The sequence below is a fragment of the Camelus dromedarius genome, chromosome X (genome assembly GCF_036321535.1).
Source record: "Camelus dromedarius isolate mCamDro1 chromosome X, mCamDro1.pat, whole genome shotgun sequence".
Lineage (NCBI taxonomy): Eukaryota > Metazoa > Chordata > Mammalia > Artiodactyla > Camelidae > Camelus > Camelus dromedarius.
In genome coordinates, this window is record NC_087472.1 from 10,055,266 (window position 1) to 10,077,268 (window position 22,003).

The window sequence follows — 22,003 nt, forward strand, 5'->3', positions numbered from 1 at the left end:
AATCAAAACAAAGCAAAACAACAAAAGAAAACAAAACACCGCCACCACCACCACGCCTGTTTTCCAGCTTCACTAGGTGTTTCCTCACCCTTCTGACTGCCTTGAAGAACGTTTTTTTTAAATGTTTATTTCTCCCTCTTACTCTATCAGAAATTCAAATATTTACAACAAGGATGGACCTTGAAGGCATTATGCTAAGAAGTCAGATAAAGAAAGACAAATACCATATGCTCTCACTTATATGTAGAATCTAAAAGAAAAAAAAAAAACAAGCTCATAGATACAGAGAACAGATTGGTGGCTGTCGGTGGGGGTGGGGAGGGGAGGCATGAAATGGGTGAAGGGAGTCAAAAGGTACAAGCTTCCAGTTATAAAATAAATAAGTCTTGGGGATGTAATGAACAGCATAGCAACTATAGTTAATAATACTATATTACATATTTGAAAGTTGCAAAGAGAGGAAATCTTAAAAGTTCTTACCACAGGAAAAAAAATCTCTATGTGTGGCATGGATGTTAACTAGACTTGACTGTGCTGATCATTTCACAATATGTACAAATATTTAATCACTATGCTGTACACTTGAAACCAGTACAAAGGTGGATATCAATTATACCTCAATAAACAAAAAGAAAAAGAAAAAAAAAAGAAATTTAAATGTTGATGTTCTCTAGAGTCCTGTCTGCCACCATCCTCTTCTACTCTTTCTACTCTTACCCAGTTCTGTAACATCAACCAGTACTCACATAGGGTGCCTCCAAGATCCTTCTCTAATGACCTCCTTCCTGAGCTCTGGGCTCATTTCAATCAGCCTGCTGGGATGGTTAGCAATTTGATCTAAGCAGAAAAAAAAAGGAGGGTAGGCTTAGGGGTTAACCAAGGATGTCTGATTACAAACCAAAAGACATCTGGAGTGATAAGAACTAGGCCAAAGGAATTTCTGAAACTAGCAACAGCAGAAACTAAACGCAGGAATCGAATAATGGAAAGGAAAGGCCCACTGATGTATTTGCAAAATGTACATGATTAACACACGTGCTCAAATAACTGCATTCTGTGTGCCTATTTCTGGCAATATTATGGGAAGTTCTGTTTGCATGGAAATAATTCTATATAAGTATATATTATTGAATATATATATATATGTATAAAAACTGTTCTTGGTAAGTTTGAATTTTTACGTTTACCAACTAACAATTGAAACATATATATACCTCTGAAATATGTATATTTACCTTGTATTTGATTTTTCTTAATTTCTCTGTGGCATAAGACATTTTAAAATTTAAAAAGACACAAATAAAATGTCATTTACAGAAGTCAATAGGCAATTTATACAAATAGTTTTAAAGGAGTATGACCTTGTACCAGACACTGTTCTAAGTGCTTCATATACAGCTATTTATTTAATTTTCACGACAATCATATGAAATGGGTACTTTCATTCTCATTCTCATTTTACTGATGAAGACATTAAGGCCCCATAGTTAGTAAGTAGTAGAGGGAAAACCTTAATCATTATATTACACTGCTCTGTCATATGTAAATTCTTCCAGAGTATGAAAAAAATGAAAGTTTTCCCATTCATTTGGATCAAGCTATGAAATAACATAGCAATGACAAATATTTATTGAGCACTTGCTCTTTGCCAGACACTGTGAATTTACCTGTAATCCTTATCAAAAATTTATGAAATGTCAGTGTCTGGAAAATAGTGGGTGATCAACACATATTTGTTGAATGAAACAAGTCAATATTCTTCCAGATTTACAGATGAGAAAACTGAAGCCTACAGACGTTAAGTAAATGTATTCACAGCGATACAGCTAATAAGTGGCGGAAATAAAGTGACTTATACAATCTATACAATCAATCTGTATTCATTGCAGCAGCTAGAAGTTTCCTTTGGAATACAGATCTAATCATAACATTCCTTCCTATAAACCACGGCTTGAAATATAAAGACAAAAACTCTCTTCATGGTCTTCGAGGTCCTGGGGGATTTGGACCCTGCCCACTTCTCCAGCGTCCGCTTACATCACCGCCTTGAGCTTTCCTGTAGACTCACTCACAGCTTCTTTGATTCCTTCATAATCACAGTACTCCCTCCGTCCACAGCATTTTGCACTTGCTCTTCCTTCTGCCTGGAATTCTCACCACGCCCCTTCACATATTTAACTGTATCCATTCTTCGGCTTTTGGGTCTACTATTACATCCTCCACTGAGAATAGATTCCCCGACCACCCCATTATCAGCACTCCTGGCACTACTGCAATGGTGGCTGTTGTAATTTGACATTTGTGTGTGGTGGTGGTCGTGGTACTGTGTATGATTATTTGATTAACACTTGCCTCTTTTAAGAGACAGTAAGCCCAGTCCCCAAATTGCCACTGTTTCCCAAATAATGATGATAATGATAACTCTTTCTATTGAGTTCAAATAATTTAAGAGCTGCTGTGTTATGAACGTGGCTAAGAGCTAAAAGGACAGAGTGGAGTGAATCCACATGAAAAGATTATAACTGTCTGGCTCATAGTAAGCATGTATAAATGTTTCTTTAAGATTAATTTAGTCAGACAACAACTCTCTTAGGAAGGAGCTTTTATTTTGCCCATCTGATAGACACTAAAACTGAGCCTTTGAGAATTAGGGTAACTTGCCCAGAGTTACACCCTAATAACTACTATTTTTTTAAAAGTTCAAATATGGAATAATAATGCTCCAATTAAAATATAAGGAAATAAAATGCAGGGGTGTATTAACATAATTATATGCCATGGTTATATTTATATAATCTAAAAATGTAAAGTTGGTTCAATATTAAAAATTATTTTATATAATACCATGCATAACTAGGACAATGGAGAAAAATATAACCAAAACAATAAACAGTAAAAGACATTAAACTTTTTATTAAACACAATAAGGTGATTTAAAAATTGATCATTCTTTGAAATGACTAATATATATCTTTCAAACAACAGCCATATGTAATGTTGAATGCCTAGTGACATCCCTATTCAAGTCAGGAATCAGGTAAGGCCACATACTATGACTAAACCTACGTGGCATCACCTTGAAAGTTAAAGCATACACAAGATACCAGGAAAATAAAATTGTAATTATCAGACATCTGTAAACAATATTATTATCAATTGATGAGAATTTCACCCCTTACAAAAACAAAACAACACAAAACCAAGAGGATCCATGTATAAAGTATGAGAAATTTTTAAAAAAACAACAGAGTTCCACTAAGGCAGCAGTTCTCAAAGTAAGGTCCCTGGACGAGTGGCATTGGCATCACCTGGAATTTGTTAGAATGTAAATTCTCAGGCTCCATCTTAAATTTACTGACTCGTGGACTCTGGCATTGAGGCCCAGAAATCTGCGTCTTAAGAAGCCCTTCAGGTGATTCTGGCTCATGTGAATGTTTTGAAAACCACTCATCAACGGAAATTGAAATAAAAGGTAAGGAAAGTCTTCTCCATTTCTGAGCACTAACTAGTTAAGAATATAATGGAGAATACTGCATTCTCAATAATGCAGTATTGCCAGATTCAATGAAAAGGAAAAAAAAATCATTCAGGCAGCTCATTTAAATTTGAACATCAGATAAATGATGAATAATTTTTTTAGTGTATGTCTCAAGTGTTGCATGGAACATAAATTATTCATTTTTTAAACGTTTAAATTTAACTGTGTGTCCCTTATTATATCTGGCAACCCTACCAATAAAAGAAAAAAATAAAATTCCAGGAGTAAACATAACGAAAAATATATAGGGACTATATGAAGAAAACTACAAACTCTCCCAGAGGAAATAACAAAACTACGTAACACAGGTTGGGGGCACTTACATGCTAGATGCTGTTCAAACTCCTTCAAACTGTATGTTCAAATTACCTGTATTAACTCATCTAATTCTCCCAATAATACTATGAGGTGTGTACAACATTATAGTTGAGGAAATATGGTCACAGTGAAGGTCAATAATGCATCAAGGTCACACAGATATACAATGTCTTTCATTAATAGAGCTATATCATATCCATAGATTAGAAGGCTTAATATTGTAAACAATAACCATTCTCCGCAAGTTAATTTATACATTTAACATTATTCCAGAGAAATAGCTAAGTGGAATTTCTGTAACTTGACAAAAATATTTAGGATAAAAAACAAACTTATTAGACTAGCCAGGAAACGTCTGAAATTGAGAAACAATAAATGAAGAATTTCTACTATAAGATATTAATACTAAATTTCATTGTAACAGTATGATGCTTTTGCAAGTACACAGGTACATGTCAGTCAATAGACTAGACTATTATAGAATAGGAAAAAATAGGAGGAGATACACAAAAATGTTGGCAGTGGCTATACGTGGTGTGGATTTATGTAATTTAATCATTTTCTTTTGTGCTTTTCTTGGTTTTCAATTCTCTGTGAATATTTTGTGTTGTTTTTAGTGAGGAAAACATATTTTACATCAAATAAAAAAATTTAGGATCAAATCAAAGAGTCTTGATTCTTACGCTATTCCAGGGTCCCGAGAAAGGCCACGTATGAGTGATCCTGATTTGAACAGGCTTCTCTGTCTGAAAATGTTACTGGAACCTCAAACTCCCTATACGTCTCAATAAGCGTTTCTTTTTAGCTACTAATAAATGAGCCAGTTGTTTTGCGAAATAGACATTTTCTCACTTAAACTTTTCAATAATGCTGTGCAATGCTGTGGGGTGAATGCTCTCATCAGACATGTTATAGATGAAAAACAAACAAATGAAAAAAAAAGTTCAAGGTGGCTGAATAACTTGACTAAGTTTTAAGTGGCAAAACGGAGGTTCAAACCCAGTCAGGTTTTGAATCTGATTCCATTCTGCTCTCAAAATTGCACTCTTACCACCTCTGGCCCTCTTCGTGTATTCCCTCTCTGGACAACTGATGCTAGCATTCATCCTTACAACCAAGTGAGTTTAAGCATCATTTGTCCTCAAGTCCCCCACCCTTCCCCATCTCGGCCCCAGATTCAGTCAGTCATCAGGTCTTGTTAATTCTATTGAGATTTTCCAAATCCCTTTTCTGTTTATTTTCTCCATTACTCCCATTACTTCTGCTGCTAAGTTGAGTGAATCCTTTCTCTACTCTTGTCAGAACTTTTCCAATAGCTTTCTAGGTGGTTTTGTTCCTCTTCTTTTCATTCTCCACACTGAAGCCAGGTATCCCCAAAATACAAATCTTATCTTTTCAATTTCCTGACCAGAACCCTTCAATGGATCCCATTGTCTAGAAAATTTAAACTCCTTGGCCAGGCACGCAAGAACCTTTGTGGTCAAGTCCCTGCTGATCTCTGTAGCCCCGTGAGGCACCACGCCCCCTCTGTGTGCAAAATGAACTTCAGTCATTCCAGGTACTTGCATATCCTTGAATGCACACACTAGATTGTCAGTCCTCCTTGCTTTTACACACGTAAAGGCATGCACATATGTATTTTAAATACATATTTTAAACTATATTTTTATTGAAGTATATAGTCTGTTTACAATGTTGTGTTAATTTCTGGTGTACAGGATAGTGATTCAGCTATACATATATATATTCCTTTTCATATGCTTTTACATTATAGGCTATTACAAGGTATTGAATATAGTTCCCTGTGCAATGCAGAAGAACCTTGTTGTTTATCTGTTTTATATATAGTAGTGTGTATCTGCAAATTGCACACTCCCAATTTATCTGTCTCCCTCCCTTCTCCCCCACCTCATTAACCACAAGTTTGTTTTCTCTGTCTGTGAATCTGTTTCTGTTTTGTAAATGAGTTCATTTGTGTCATTTTTTAAAGATTCCACATGTAAGTGATATCATATGTAAAATACACATATTTTAAATATCTTTCCCTGCCCTTTCCTCTTGGAAAATGTCTCTTCATTCTTCCAGAGTTAACTCAAATGATGCCTTCTCCTTGGAGATTGCCTTAACCTCTTCAGTCAAACTAAAACCCTTCCTGTCATGTGTTTGCACACTACCTGCCTGGTTTTTCTTGTAGAGGATAATGGAAGGCGAGTAGGCTTTGGAATCACAGGAGTAGGTTATGCATTCAGAGATTGCTGCTTACTTACTGTGTGACCTTGGACAAATTATACCAATGTGGGATGTAATGAGACTCTTCAAAAACAATTTGACTAAAGTGTTTGATTCATTAGGTCATCTGCCTTAATACTAAACATGAAATGATTCTTGACTGAGTAGGAAGAAAATTGTTTTGTGTTACTTTTTTCAGAGGAGATATTTAATTAATTTATTTAGTTGGTTAGTTAGTTAGTTATTTTTCTCCTTAATGGAGGTACTGGGGATTGAACCCAGGACCTCATGCATGCCAACCACGTGCCCTACCGTTGAGCTATACCCTCCCAGTCCTGAGATATTTTAATCTTTATTAAGTTTATGAGACATTCATCATTCCTGAATCCTTTCTACTTAGCCATTCACTTTCTGCCTGTTTTACCTTTTTTTTTTTTTTTTTTTTGGCTAAAGATATCTTTTCTTATATTTCCCAAGATACATTCATTCCCTCCTTTATGGATATATCCTTTCAACAAACTTTTAGTGAATACTCATTATATATGAGACACACACACAAATACAGTGATAAGGGCCATAAAGGGAAATAGAAATACAACTCTCAAGAAGACTGGTAGAAGGAGACACTGCAAAATTTTAATTTGATGAATTCCAATGGAATATCAATAAGCCAAGAATGTTGTGTTAATATTAATTTACTCCTTTAATTCAGCTTCCCATCCTCCCTTGTGGCTGGTATAAATTCAAGATACATTAGTTCTCGATTCTTCTCTTTGAGATTTCCTTTCAACAACCAAAGCAGTCCCCATGACAGAAGAGAGTGGCCTCAGGAGCTTTCACTACATTTCCCTTCATCTTCCAATGGTAGAGTTTCTGGGGGCAAGCGGGGCAGCGTCTAGCTCCGTAATACAAACTATGACTTTTATTTCATGCATCTGCATTTCTTTTTAAATTTGTTTTTCATGACTGAAGCATACTGATTTTTCTTTCTAGAATGTCTTTGGTAAAACAGTGAATGACTCCATCTAAAAGTGGCCATTTCAACGTCAGTTGTGTACATAGAACATGCAACCAATACGTCCTGATATTGACTAGTTCTGTAATCTCATAAGCATGTGATCATATCTCGGGTTGAGACTTGTTTTCTCTGTACTGAGACATTTATAAAGAGAAACTAGCATAGTGGTTGAGAACATGAATGATACAGTCACTCAGACTTGGATTCAAATTTCAGCTCAGCAGCTGAAATGCCCATGGGAAAGTTACTTAATTTCTCTGCGCCTCATTGAACAAAATCTTTGAAGTACCTACCTACCTCATATTATAGTCAACGAAGGCTAAGTTCTTGAACTCAATACATGACTTAAGAATAATGAGGATAGCTAACATTTATTGAGAGACGATTATTATTACCTAATGTTTGGAGATGACTGGCCTAAGTACCGCATAGGGAGATGGGAAAGAAGGGGGGATTTCATAGGGGATGTGTTGTTGAATGGATCTAACATCTCATTTAGCAGATACAAGCTATCAATGCTGCTACGTTGAGATACACTTGCAGTGTGAGATAATTTGGGGTTACAGGAAAGGATATGGCACATCCTCAGTCTTGGGGGTAAAGGCTGACTGGAGCCACTGGAGGTAGAAAGTAAGAGGAGACAAAGCCTGGCTCTGAGGCTTTGCTCCTGGGTTTGTGCACCTCTGTTGAGACTTCCATGAAGACTAGGTAAATCATTGTCATAGAAGGCAATGTAAAGCCACTGAGTCTTTTGGAAAAGTGACTTCCAAATGCCTAGTCACGGATGCTGGGGGAAAGGTGATTGACATTAGGACCAGGAGAAAGTTGAAAACCAGGACCTCAGCTGAATCACTGCGCATGTATATAGTGAGGAGGAGAAGAAAACTAATACCCACAGGATGATTGAGCAGGGGTGGGGCAGACGGATGAACACATAGTTGTCTGAAGGAAAATCAGTTGATGGAAGCTTCTGTAGTAAGTAAAGCATCCTGTGAGTTAATATTGGAGGCACTGGAATGAGCTGTTTCACCTTAGTGTGAGGTTACTGCTATGTGTGTTGTTTATGGGGTAAACCAAGACCAAAGTAGCCAACTCCAGGCTTCAGCCTGGTGCAAAGGCTTGTATCTGCAATGTCCAGTAAGGTATAGGGCTTGGAGAGAATGCCTAACATCCAATGCTTGTTATTTTAACAGGCACTCACACTTCCTTGGGTGGCAGTCAGAACTATTAACTTGGAAAGTGTATTCCAATTATGTTCTTTGTCGGGGCTGCTATGGTGACGGCTGGAGATCAGGTAGATAAATTACAGAGCAGACAACTTCAGACTTCTTTTTGGAAGTTGGACTTCCTGCTGCTGGGCAGAGACATACGCAGCCTAGGAAGGATGTGACACCCAATGACAGGAAGCAGCCTTGGGAAAAGTGAGTATTTGTGTGGAGAGTTCAATATATTGCTCGCAGGTTTGCTGTAGTGAGGGGTGAAAAGTATTGAGTTGGTGTGTGCACGAATAAACCTGACTGACATCTGTCAGCATTTTGGGTGGCAGGCTTGAACCCTACGTACCAAGAAATGCCCTTTCAACTTTCTACAAATATACCACTTGACAGCAATCTGAGTGAGCTAGAAAAGAGTGGCAGAGCATCTCTTAGACTTTGTCTTTTGACCAGATTCGTGACTCTTTAGAGTCAGGGACCCTATACAAAGTCTAGTCTCCTTGCCTCATTTAACCCACAGGTGACTTGGGGCTTGAGTGAGCGCAGCACAGAGGTTAAGAGCGTGGGCCCAGGAGTCCCATACAAATCCCAACTCCAAGACTCGCCAGTTGTTTGAGCTTGGGAAAGTCTGTTGAGTTCCCCGGCCCTTGCTCTCAGGCAGGTCAAATGGGCTAGTGTGCCTGATACAGTGCCTGCCACGCACACATGGTAAGCCACCTCCCCATCCTTGGAAGCAAGCAAAAAGCCTGGTCTGGGAAGCTTTGCAAGTAACCCCTCCGGGGCCGTTACTGAGCTGGAGGGAATGAAGGGACTTTATCTATGTATTTCTCCCCTACCCTCAGTTGTTATAGAGCTGGGTCCTCAGTCCGAGGAGTTTGACCCTTTATGCTCTGGTTTGCCAACTGAGCGCTGCACCCATTGGCGGGGGAGGAATTCTGGGTGGCACGGAACGTCGTGGGGCAGAGTAGGAAGCTCAGCACAGGGCATCCACATGTAAAGGGTCATATCTTTATCCACAGGTCCTGTGTTAAGAAGGGGGAAAAACAGGGTTGACAGTACCTCGTAAAAGAGGTAAGACCTAGTTATAAATAATTTAGCAGGAGCTGGTGGAGATGTTGAGGCGAGGTGATATCAGCTCCCCCTGAACTGCCTGAACAAAGGCTACCTGAGGGAGTGTAGCCGGGCACATGGTGTCCCCTCAGGAGAGACTCTAATCTGGCTAGAATCAAAGCTTTTCTGAGATGCTGGAGGCAGAGGCATCTGAAATTACAGCACTATCTCTTGGCAAGGCGTGAAGACCACGAGCATATATTTGCTCAAGCATAAAAACAGAGGACAGATTCCTGACTGAAGTTCCCCATAGGTCTTGTAGTAAAGCACTTCATAAGTTTGGTGGGGTTATTTAGGAGTGTGCTGACTTCAACAATATAAGGTGGAGGACTTGGGTATCAAGGGAAGAAAGAGGAAATAGAACGTGCAAAAACCCACGGGCAGGAATGAACAAATTATTTTGAGGTCAGCTCTAGGCAGAGAGAAAGCATCAAGGAAAGGCATACTGAGAGTTTTCATGGAGGGTATAAACCAGGAACAAAACTTTGAAGGGCCGGCTTGATTTGTAACACCAAAGAGCGTATGTATAGAGGTGGCAGAGACTGACTGAAAAGGGGCACAAGCAAAGGTCTAGAAGTCACAATAAATATGACTTTCTGAATGGCCGGTAAGGAACCTGGGCTTATGGAAGTGAAAGATGTGGAGCAGAGAGCGCGAGAAGGGAGACACTATTGCATGATGGGGTGGGGTCTGATTAGAGAGAATCTGAAAACCTGTGGATGGGTACGTGAGTCTGACAGGGTGGGAAATAGGAGCCATCAATGATTTCACACCAGAGGAATGTGATGAAAACTTCCTGGATTGGAGAGTGAAGATTCTCAGGCCAGTGTGGACTGTTAGAGAATGATCACTGTCTAAGATCTAAATGTATTCTCAAAGGTCGCATGAAATTATTTCCATTGATACACTCAGTAGTGATGTACCCATAATCACTGCTTTCTTTGGTTCCTTGAATGTGAAGCTTTTGAGGAGTCTTCAGATTGTAGTTTAGTTTAAAATGTATAAGGTCATAGTTGAAATCATTTATGCGCATTTCACTAACACATGGACTAATGGCCTAGGCAGAGTATACAAGTTAGAGGATAGAAGTTTACTTAAAACCATGTAGCACTACCTAATGTTCAGAGCAGCATTATTTACAAGAGCCGAGACATGGAAGCCAGTTAAATGTCCATCGACAGATGACTGGATAAAGAAGTTGTGATATATTTATACAATGCAATACTACTCAGCCATAAAAATAATAAAATAATGCCATTTGTAGCAACATGGATGGACTTGGAGATTGTCATACTAAGTGAAGTAAGCCAGAAAGAGAAAGATAAATATCATATGATAAGACTTACATGTGGAATCTTAAAAAAAAAAAAAAAAGGACACAAATGAACTTATTTACAAATGAGAAAGACTCACAGACATAGAAAACAAACTTGTGGTTACCAGGGTGGAGAGGCGGGGGGAGAGATAAATTGGGAGTTTGGGATTTGTAGATACTAACTACTATATATGTATACATAAAATAGAGAAAAAACAAGGTCCTACTGTATAGCACAGGGAACTGTATTCAATACCCTGTAATAGCCTATAATGAAAAAGAATATGAAAATAAATATATATGTATATGTATAACTGAATCACTAATGCTGTCCACCGGAAACTGACACAACACTGTAAACTGACTCTACTTCAATTAAAAAAAAAAGCATATAGCACTAGTTGCCATTGGAATTCATCTCTCTGATCAAGTTTGAGGAGCTAAGTCCATAGCTACCAAGACTGGCAGAAATTTAGGCATATAATAGATATGAATAAATCTAATACAGATATAATAAAGGTGAAGTTGTGGTTAGTACATACTTCACTGCTCCAGCCAACATGGAGTCAGCCTACCTCCAGACATCACTCCCCTTTTAAAGCACCAAAAATAAACAAATTGGACTGCATCAATCTAAAAAGCTTCTGCACAGTGAAGGAAACCATCAACAAAATGAAAAAGCAACCTACTGAGTGGGAGAAGATACTTGCAAATGATATGTCCAATAAGGGGTTGATAACAAAAATATGAATCACCCCAAAAGAAACCATCCAAAAAAGAAACCAACTGATTAAAAAATGAGCAGAGGACCTGAACAGACATTTTCCAATGTTGAACACACGCACAGATGGTCAACAGACACATGAAAAAATGTCCAACAACAACAGTCGTCAGGGAAATGCAAACTAAAACTACAATGAGATGTCACCTCACACTAGTTAGGATGAGCATTATCAAAAAGACAATAAGTAACAAATGTTGCAAGGACATGGAGAAAAGGGAACCCTTGTGCACTGTTGGTGGGCAAGTAAATTGGTGCAGCCACTATGGAAAACAATATGGAAGTTCCTCAAAAAGTTAAAAATAGAACTATCATATGATTCAGCAATTTCACTTCTGGGTATTTACCCAAGGGAAATGAAAACACGAATTCAAAAACATATCATCACCTCTATGTTCATTGCAGCAGTTTTTACAACAGCCAAGACATGCTAGGTGTCTTTTGATAGATGAATGGATAAAGAAGATGTTGTATATATGTATATATAATGAAATATTGTTCTGCCATAAAAAATAATAAAATCTCACCACTTGCAACAAGATGGATGGACCTAGAGGGCATTATGCTAAGTGAAATAAGTCAGAGAAAGACAAATACCATGCGATCTCGCTTATATGAGGAATCAGAAAAACAAAATAAAGGAAACTGAAGCAAACTCATAGACACAGAGAGCAAACTGGTGGTAGGCAGAAGGTAGGGGGTGGGGTGTTGTGTGAAATAGGGGAAGGGGATTACAAGGTACAAACTTCCAGCTATAAAATATATGTCACAGGAATATAATATACATTATAGGGAATATAGTCAATAATATTATAGTCAATCAATTGTATGGTAACAGATTCTAACTAGACTCTGTGACCATTTACAAATGTATATAGATTATTGAATCAGTATGATATACACCTGAAACTAATATGATATTGCAAGTCAATTATACTTAAAAAGGGGGGCCTCCAGAGTTACATGCAGCTCACCCAGATAATCCAGGACAAACTCCTCATTTCTTAAAATCTTTATCTTATTCACATAGGCCATGTCCCTTCTACTGTGTCAAGTAACATAGTCACTGGCTGGGGCTCAAAGAAGTTTAGTAACTTATCCAGACTAGTAAATATGGAAGCTAGGATTCAAACACAAGCTGGCTCTACAGGCCTTCTTCTTAAGGGTGACCCACCTATCAGAATCCTCTAAAGAAGACAGCACTGTTCTGCTCACATAGCAATGGCTCAGAGTGGATCTGCAAACTTGTTTGCAGCCTGCAGACGGTAGAGTAGTGAGTTGGAGGTGAGAGGATAGCGAGGGAACCGTAACCCTGCCCACCTGCTCTAATTCTCCTCTGGTTCCTGATTCTCCTGGTCATTACTACCAGTTAGTTTAGTTTTCCAATAGATGTGTGTATTTCCATGTATTTTACCATTGCAGCTTAATGTGAATTCCATTCTAGCATGACTTCAAGGATTTGGGAAAGCTCAGATTGGTTCTGGTGGGACATTTCCAATTGCAAGCAGGTCTAGACAGGTACAAAGGACTGTGTCTGTTTAGAGGATTTGGAGTAGGCTGCCAACTGCACAAAGATCTAGGAAGCCCTAGGTAAAGAAACAGGACATGGGCTCTGGCTCTGTGTGTCCTCAAGCCTTCATATAAGATCCTCAGCTTTCTGGGTCTTCAACACTACCCTAATACCCCTGTTAGGGTATCAAAGCAGAGGACAGAACTCTGGAAAGCCCTTGCTTATTGCAGTATGTTTCAAAAATATGTATTATTCTTCACATGTATCTCTCTATTTAATATTCTTCAGGGTCCTTTTACCAGCCAGGATACAAGCTCTTGGGTGTCTTCTGCATAAAAGCTGCAATTAGAATATTTATGTATTTTTAGGGCAATAAAGGAATAACTGAACATCCATATCGAGAAAATACAATCTTTGCATAATGAAAGCTTGTCTCTCTCTAAGTCCCCAGACAGCCTTCTTTGTGTCTTGACAGTTGCATTCCCTGGAGGTCAGCCATCATTATAAATTTAAAGTGACTTTTACAAGAACTCAATTAAGAGCAAACTCAGAAGAAGTTAGTGCACATGTAACTCATGTATTTACTTGGTTACGCAAGTAGCATGACAATGACTGGCAATGGGTAACCTCAGAGGGTACCATACATCATAGTTGTTAGCAGTTCCTGTAGGTGAATAAGTGTAAATAGAAATTAATCATAAACTCTTTATCCAGAGAAAGCATCTGGGCTTCCTTTCCCACCTTTATTATAGGGCTTAAGGGTTGTAAGATCTCAAACTCCAAAATATGTGTTAATGATTGAATCGAATACCTATGTATGGACTCAGGAAGGAAATCTATTTGGCACCGAGGACGGGTAGAAATACAGTGACTTCAGCTAACATATTTGCTATGGAATTTCTGCATATTAAGAAACATACTTTCCTAGTCAGTAACTGTAAAACAAATCTGATTTTCTTATTCTTTCCGATTATAAAAATCAAAGAAGTAGTCTATGGGGGAAAGAACCAATGAGAGATTATTTTTTGTTTTGCCTTCGCATTTTTTTAAATGATGAAAAACGCATGGTCTCCACCTAGCCTATGACTTTTTCTCTGCAGTGTTTTCAGAATGGGCTCTGCTGCACTAAAAATTCTCCTTCACCTCTTTTCTCCCCTCTAATGCTTCTACAAAAAAATGGAGCCGAATTTGAGGCAGTGTTGATACCTTCATTAGCCCAGACAGAAGAAGAGATTGAAATAATTGGCTAAAATCAGGTATGTGGATTTTAGTTAACCATTGTTTCACTTCCCTTAAAGAAAAAAAAAAAAAAAACTTCTCTGCAAGATAACCTACTACCTCCTGTATCTAAGAATTGCTTTTTTTAAAAATAAAATGGCTAAATCATTTATTAATATGTACCTCCGTATGACATGTTTTAATCTAATTAACTGTATGATATAAAGCAAAATGTGTGGGGGAAAGCAGATATACAAAATTTCCATTTGAACACTAAAGCAGGAACTATCAAGAGGTCTCCCTAATATTAATGGCTTGCTGCTCCTGCCTTTTCTATCTTACTATGCTGATGGAATAAATTGCAACTGGAGAAGTGAAGATGAGAGTCTGACTCTGAAAAGCTAACCCATAAATGAAGCGTTGTGACATCAGGACGGTCGCCGAGAGCTTTGCCCCCTACAGTCCGCCAAAGGGACACCTGGTGCCACAAAGTGTGTCATGCATATCGTTGTAGGTCAGTGGTTCCATCACGACTTCTTCAGATTTTAACCTCGGTGGAGAATGAAAATCCTTCTCCTTTTTTTTTCCTAATAGACTCATGAAGTATTGGAAATCGTAATTGTACGCAGGATAAGTTAACTGTTAAAGTAATCATAGTATTTGAGTCTAAACTCTTTAATTTAGAGAAGTTTTTAGCCTGGAGTCTTAAAAACTTTTAGAGGCATGGAGACTGAAGTCAGGACCCTTAGCCTCCTTTTTACTATATGATGCAGCTGTCTTTTAAGTTTACCTTTATCTTATCTGGAAGGGCTAGTACAGCGTCCCATCGAGAAATAATCAGCTCCTCCCCCAAGCTTATTACAAAGGAAACTCTGTGAGCGATGGGGTTTCTTAAATATGGAGTTAGTGTCTGAGCTATGTCTGTTTGCTACATGAACACCCTAGTCTAGGCACTGGGCTAAAAGCTGTGACTATGGAGCTGTGTCTATAGCATAGTTTCTATTTTTTCAGGAGTTTACATTATAGTAGGAAGAGAGACACATAGGAGCTAATTATAATTCCGTAAAGCCTTGTTAGAGACATAGATGTTTCATCAGTAAGGAGGAGGGGCACTTAATTTGATTTGGAGAAAAGGGGGGGTGGTTTCTAGGAAAATTAAAGTAGGTGAGATCATTAAAGTATTTTAGAAGTTTATATTGTCTTGAAAAGTATCTACTTATCAATAATCTTCCTTTCGGTAAAGGGTGAAAATAAGAGAATTCTAAGATAAAAATGAGAAGATGAGTTATATTAGTGTTGCTCTTAGTGTATCTCTAAATATTATCTTTTTTTCCCCACATTCCTTGATTTAACTTTTTTTTAAATTGAGGTATAGTCAGTTACAAAGTGTCAGTTTCCGGTGTACAGCATAATGTCCCAGTCATGTATGTATATGTGTGTGTGTGTGTGTGTGTGTGTGTATACATACATATTCATTTTCATATTCTTTCTCATTAAAAATTATTACAAGATATTGAATAGAGTTCCCTGTGCTACACAGAAGAAATCTATTTTTTTAAATCTATTTTTATCTATTGTGGTTAACCTTTGCAAGTCTCAAATCTTTATCAAACCAAACAGGGATGACAAGCGTGCGTGTGTGCTGTTGTTGTTTAGTGTGTGTGTGTATTTTTTGTTTTGGGGAACACTGTTGACCCAAACCCATTCATTTATCTACTCATGATGATTTTATTAATATACTAATATATCCTGGTTAATATACTGATTGGTGAGCTGACATACAACCTTGTGGCCAGAAAACATAGAGGAACTTACTTTTTCACAGTAGCACGATTTTCCTTTTACTTCTTGTATTTGTATGACCATCTCTTTTGACCCATGCCTCATGTCCCACCTACTTCATTAGATACTCCTAAATATCCTGCCCTGCTTCACCCTCCTCTTTCTAAATGATCAAAGTCGGAGTGCTCCAGAGCTCAGTACTTGGTTCTCTTCTTCTTACTCTTTATCTCACAGCCTTGGTGATTTCAGATTTATAGATTTAACCATCCTGTCTGCTCTGTGCTACAGTTTTCCAGATTTACATCTGTGGCTTTGATGCCCCTGTTGAACTTCATACTCAATATGCAACTTCCCCCGTGACACTTTCCGTTTTCCAAAAATGAACTCTGAGTTCCACCCCAAGAACTTCGTCTTCACCTCAGTAAATGGTGTTCATCCAGTTGCTCAGGACTACTCTCCTCACCACTACCCCCATCCAGTGCATCAGCAAATCCTGTCAGTTGGACCATCAAAACAGATCCCAATTTATATCATGTTACCTAAGATCAAAGGCTAATCCCAAACGTACCCCTCTTATAACCATTTCTACTATTAGCTCACAAGTTGGAGCAATCATCATATTTTGCCATAACTATTTAATAGCCCAAACTGGGCAATTCGTCCAGTTCAGTCTTTGCAGTGGAACACTTTTGAGGAGTTAATGGTAGTATTGTGCAAGGAGTGGTCAAGGGGAAATGGAGGCCAAGACCATTGGAAGTGAGAAGGTCAAGGAACAAAGAGGCCAGGGTATAGGAGGATCATCTATGTCAACTTGGAAATTGCCAAATTGATGACAAGCAACATAGGGATTCAGGTGCTAAGTCTAAAACATTAAATGAACAAGGGGCAAATGTTTGGTCCCATGAATGTCCACCTACTTTACAACTCCTCTCTGCTCAGAGCTTCTGCCTTCGCATCGATCTCGTAACACTCACCTGTCCACAGGTCCTCTGTGTAGCCTTCAACATTTAGCTCCTGTTTATGGCCTCATTCCCTGCATGGCTTTTCAGTCCAGATTCCTAAGAACAAGAGACAGATCTGCTCAGCCTATTCCTGTTTAGATAGCTTCTTTTTTTTTTTCCTGTGTGTGGCAGGCCACATCATAGTTTACCCTTTGGTCATGTTTCTGCTTCTGATCTGATTAACTATAGCCAGAGGGCATACAAGCAATGACAGGGCAGGGATAAAGGGATCACGGCGACCTAGGATTGTAACTTCGGCAGAAATTGGGTCGAGTGGTTTCTCTCATCTGCTAAGGTGTTGAGGGCGCTTTGGCAGAGCACACAATTATTGAAATGTCTATATGATTGTGTCAGAGACTGAAGTCGTGAAACAGCAGAGAAGACGTAGGCAGTGTGACGAGCTCATTTGATAAATCACTAGCATGGGTGTCCTGCCATTTCAATAGAACAAAACACAAGAGAAACAAACTGAGAAGGTACATGACTTCAGTTAGTGCTTAATGTATTTCAGATATTAAAATGGATCTTATTTCCTTTCTCTCATTCATTCATCCAATATTTATTAAATGGCCACTCTGTTGGAGTGTGGTATACAATGAATAGAGCATCCATATAAGAAAAATTAGGAAGTCTCTGAGGTTGCCCCTGACACCAATACCTTACTTGCTATCTCAAAACTCAGACCACCTTAACTAGCTCCTAACTCATCAAGAAAGATCTGCAATGCTCTATCAGGGATTTCCTCTTGCTACTTCACTTTCCCTTAGTAGAGAGTAGGAAGAAAGATGGCACACTTCATAGAAAATTCGAAAGACTAATAAAGCCAGAAAGCAGTGCTTTGAAGATGAAACTGGTTGCTGAGGATTAAAGTGCTAAATAAACATCCACCGGTTGTGGGCCCCATGCAGTCTGTAATCCCATGCCATGAACTCAAGGCCCCCCAGAATGCTTTCAAATTCCAAAAGGCCTTTGTTGGAAACTCCAATGACACAGTGAAGTGCTTGAGAGCCTTGGATGTTCCATAAGATATTATTCTATTTTCAAGTATATGACATCTAAAAAATACAAACACTCATATTCAGGACAAAAAAAAAGGATTTAACTAGATAGAAAGAATGAAGCAAGGAACCGCACTGGTGCACATTCCAACATTCAGAATGTGTATGATGTAAAAATCCCCTACTCCATTGCTTGATCTTGCATTATAAATCCTAAAACAAAGGGATTTGCAGGCAGAGTCCACTGGGCATCAAAGATGGTCCCAGGATCTGAGAAATTAGTTAAGATGAAGGTTGAAAGTAGGTCTGAAAACATTGCTTTGGTGAAGTCCTGTAAATACTCACTGCGCGGCTCAGTCTGGTCAGGCATGGGGAAAACAGGCTGAAGAATGATGTCAGATTGTAGGTTGTCTGCTCTTTATTTGCAGGCTTACTATTTATTTATTTATTCTGCTAAGTGTTTTGGGTTGAATTGTGTCCCCACCTCTCAGCAAAAAGATATGCTGAAGTCCCAACCCCTGGGACCTGTAAATAAGACCTTATTTGGAAATCCAGTCTTTGCTGATGTATTTAGTTAAGAAGAGGTCATACTGGAATCGAGTGGGCCTCTAATCCACGATGACTCATGTCCTTGTAAGAAGATGGCCACATGAAGATACAGACACAGCCAGAATTCCAGGTGATGATGGAAGCAGAGTTGGAGTGATGCATCTAAAAGCCAAAGAATGCCAAGAATTGCTGGCTATTAGCAGAAGCTAAGAGAAAGACATGAGAAAGACTCTCCTTCAGAATTCTCAGAAGGAACTAACCTTGCCAACGCCTTTATTTTAGGCTTCTAGCTTCCAAAACTGTGAGAAAGATACATAATTACTGTTGTTTTAAGCCACCCTGTTAGTGGGACTTTGTTATGACAGCCCCTAGGAAAGTAATACTCTCTGGATGAGGAAATATTCAATTAAATCTATGCATATACATTTATTTTTCTTTCAAGCAATTCTTTGCTCACTGCGTGGTATAGGGAAGGGGTTGAGAAACTTTTTCTGTGAAGAGTTAGTATTTCAGGCTTTGCGGACCACCAGGTCTCCATTGCAATTACTCATCTCCGCCGTTAGAGGGCAGAAGTAGTCACCCACAGTCAGTAAGTGACAGTGGCTGAGTTCCTACAACACTATCTTTACCGACTTTGAAGTCAGAATTTTGTGTAATTTTCAACTCGCATGAAATACTAGTCTTCCTTTGGTTTTATTCAACCATTTAAAAATGTAAAAAAAAAAACAAAAACAGTTTTAGCTTGCAGATTTGCCCTGGGGGCCACAGTTTGCCAACCATGGCCCTGCAGTTAGAAGGGCCCTGCACTTAGTTAATGCTCTTTTGTCACCATCCTGGGAGTCTTCCTAATTTTGTACACGTTCTGTATTTTCGTTTTGCGCTGGGCCTGGCAAATAAGGTAGCCAATTTTGGCTCCTAGCACACACTAGGAGCCCTAAAAAAAAAAACAGCTATTTTATTGCTAGGCACTGTAATGTGTAGGTTATTAAAAAGCTAAACTCTATTCTTGGTTAAGGAAGCATGGCTTCTTTGGGAAAGGGCAAGGATATTCTCTCCCAAAACAAAAGCAGTGATTACTAGAAAGACAGACATACTTGAAAAAGATGAGCAGACTGGCATGAGAAGTAAGACATGATGCTCTAACTCTATAATGTGCCAAATTGTCAGCCAAGAGAAAATGCTCCAGAGACAACCAATTTGCGTGGGGGACCTAACTATTCGCTTGTGATGAAGGTTTGTACTATGAAATCATTTGGGGAATGTGCTGGCTTTGCAGGGATCTGTGCACAGAATGTTGAACAAATCCTTGCAGTTGGGTCTTGCAGCAGTCTTTATTTTGAGCAATGACATCAGAGCATTTATCCAAACACTTATTTAAATAGAAATGCAAAAAGTGGTGCACTGCAGTGTCTGCTGAGCAGTGTAAATCTTACATTGGTCGAAATCTGGGACTTTGAGGCTGTCTTGCCAACACAGCACTGAGTCTGACCCACTATTAATTTCTTTGCTCATTGTACGTGACCAAATTGGAAAACTCAGAGTTCCTAATGAATTCAATGATCGCCAACTTTTCATTCAACTTTTCAGAACTGCTGCTCGGGTAGGGTCAAGCACTATGTGATTCATAAATAAAGAAGCCACATCATTTTGTCTTTATATCTGGGAGGACACCCTTCTTGGTGAGAAAGTTCCCTTTGACAGTGTTCTAGCATGTTTGAGTTTATGTCAAACAGCATTTCAAAATCTTTTGGCTGCTGCAAGAATTCCAATTCCAGGCTCATAAGCTAAAGCCAGATTTCCCCAGCTACTGTGAGCTTTAGAAGGGCTTTAATCATGAGGGCGTATCTAGTAGGAAGTGAAGGTGATCCATCCAAAAAACTCCTACTCAGCGACTCTTCTGCCAATATCATACACCTACTCCAGGGAGTGGCTTCAGCCACTGGTTGGATATATCTTATTCAGAATAAGTTAAGTCTGTGAGTCGTTCTTGTTTTGAAAATAAATTCATTTACCTCATTTTTTAAGATTCCACATATAAGTGATATCATATGGTATTTTTCTGACTTCACTTAGTATGACGATCTCTAGGTCTATCCATGTTGCTACAAATGGCGGTATTTCATTCTTTTTTATGGCTGAGTAGTATTCCATTGTGTATATATACCACATCTTTATCCAATCATCTATCAATGGACATTTAGGTTGATTTGTGGGAGTTTGGGATCTGCAGATACTAACAACTATACATAAAATAGATAAACAACAAGATCCTGCTGTATAGCTCAGGGAACTATATTTAATACCTTGTAATAGCCTGTAATGAAAAAGAATATGGAAAGGAATACAGATACATATATATGTAAAGCTGAATCACTATGCTGTGTACCAGAAATTAACACAACATTGTAAACGGAATATATTTCAATAAAAAATAATTAGTTAAGCAAATAAAACTTATAAAATGAATTACAGCATACACTAAACAGTTTATATTACACAGCAATGACAAAAACGTACAGACCTTGCTGCAGTGGGAAACTGCTGTGAACTTCCCTCCGCCCCTCACTCGGGTTTGTGTGAAGCCCCGAGTCACATGTGTGTGAAGTACACTGAGGCTAAACTAAGCCAGTCTGCTTTCCTTTGTTGGCTAGGTGGCTTGGCTGGCCCTGAGCCAGTTCTTCATTTCTTGCCAAGTCCCAGTGGGCTGGTCACCTCCCTGCATCAGCACATATTCAAGGGTAAGTCTGCCAGGCCTTACATCTTCCCATTCCTGGCCAAGAAGTGGATGAGAAACACAAACCTTGTTAGCCAGCAAGTTCAGGAATCTCTGCTCTGCTCCTGCTGTGGCCTCTGGTGATTGAGCACTGAGCCATTTTGTTGTTCATTAGCACCTCCAGTGCACACTGCTCAGGGATGGAGAGCCAAGGGGAGGAGCAGATTAGTCAATCTGGCTTTTTATTAGCAGCTCTGGCAAAAGCTGCTAGCCCTTGGAGAAGGGTTTGCAACTAATGGCTAAAATAAGATGAAACTATCCATGTGATTCCTACTCCTGGTTCCCAAGTGAGCAGAGGGCTGGCTAAGTAGTGTCCTGAAGGTTCAAATGCTTTGCGAACGTGTCTACCTTAGTCCAGGTGTACGGTGGGAAACTAAACAGTTGGCTGGGATCATATAAATCTACTAGATCAGTTTAAAAGAGAAGATAGATTTAACTGATTCCCCTGTCCAATTAAATGATTTTTTTTTAATCTGGTTTTTACTTTGTTTCACTTTTTTATATAAAAGGCATGGCCTTTGAGACTAAGGTGGGACTGAAAGTAAGCAAGTAAAAAACTAAGTCAATAAATATAGTAATTTTAGATAGTGGTAAGGCCTAGGAAGGGAATAAGGCCAGATGAAGTGTCAGTGACCGAATGGGAACATGA

General features: G+C 38.8%; 1 long non-coding RNA gene across 2 annotated transcripts in view; it reads right to left on the reverse strand.

The window, feature by feature from the left end:
- Positions 1 to 755: 755 nt before the first annotated feature.
- The window catches only part of LOC135320143 (uncharacterized), a 310,832-nt gene continuing 289,584 nt past the window's right edge, over positions 756 to 22,003 (reverse strand). Inside the window, exon 4 of one of the 2 annotated variants that reach the window (XR_010379378.1) lies at positions 756 to 837. This is a non-coding gene — a long non-coding RNA (uncharacterized LOC135320143). Of the gene's footprint in view, positions 838 to 16,837; positions 17,092 to 22,003 lie in introns of those variants that run through there. The other variant, XR_010379377.1, reaches the window with a different exon arrangement.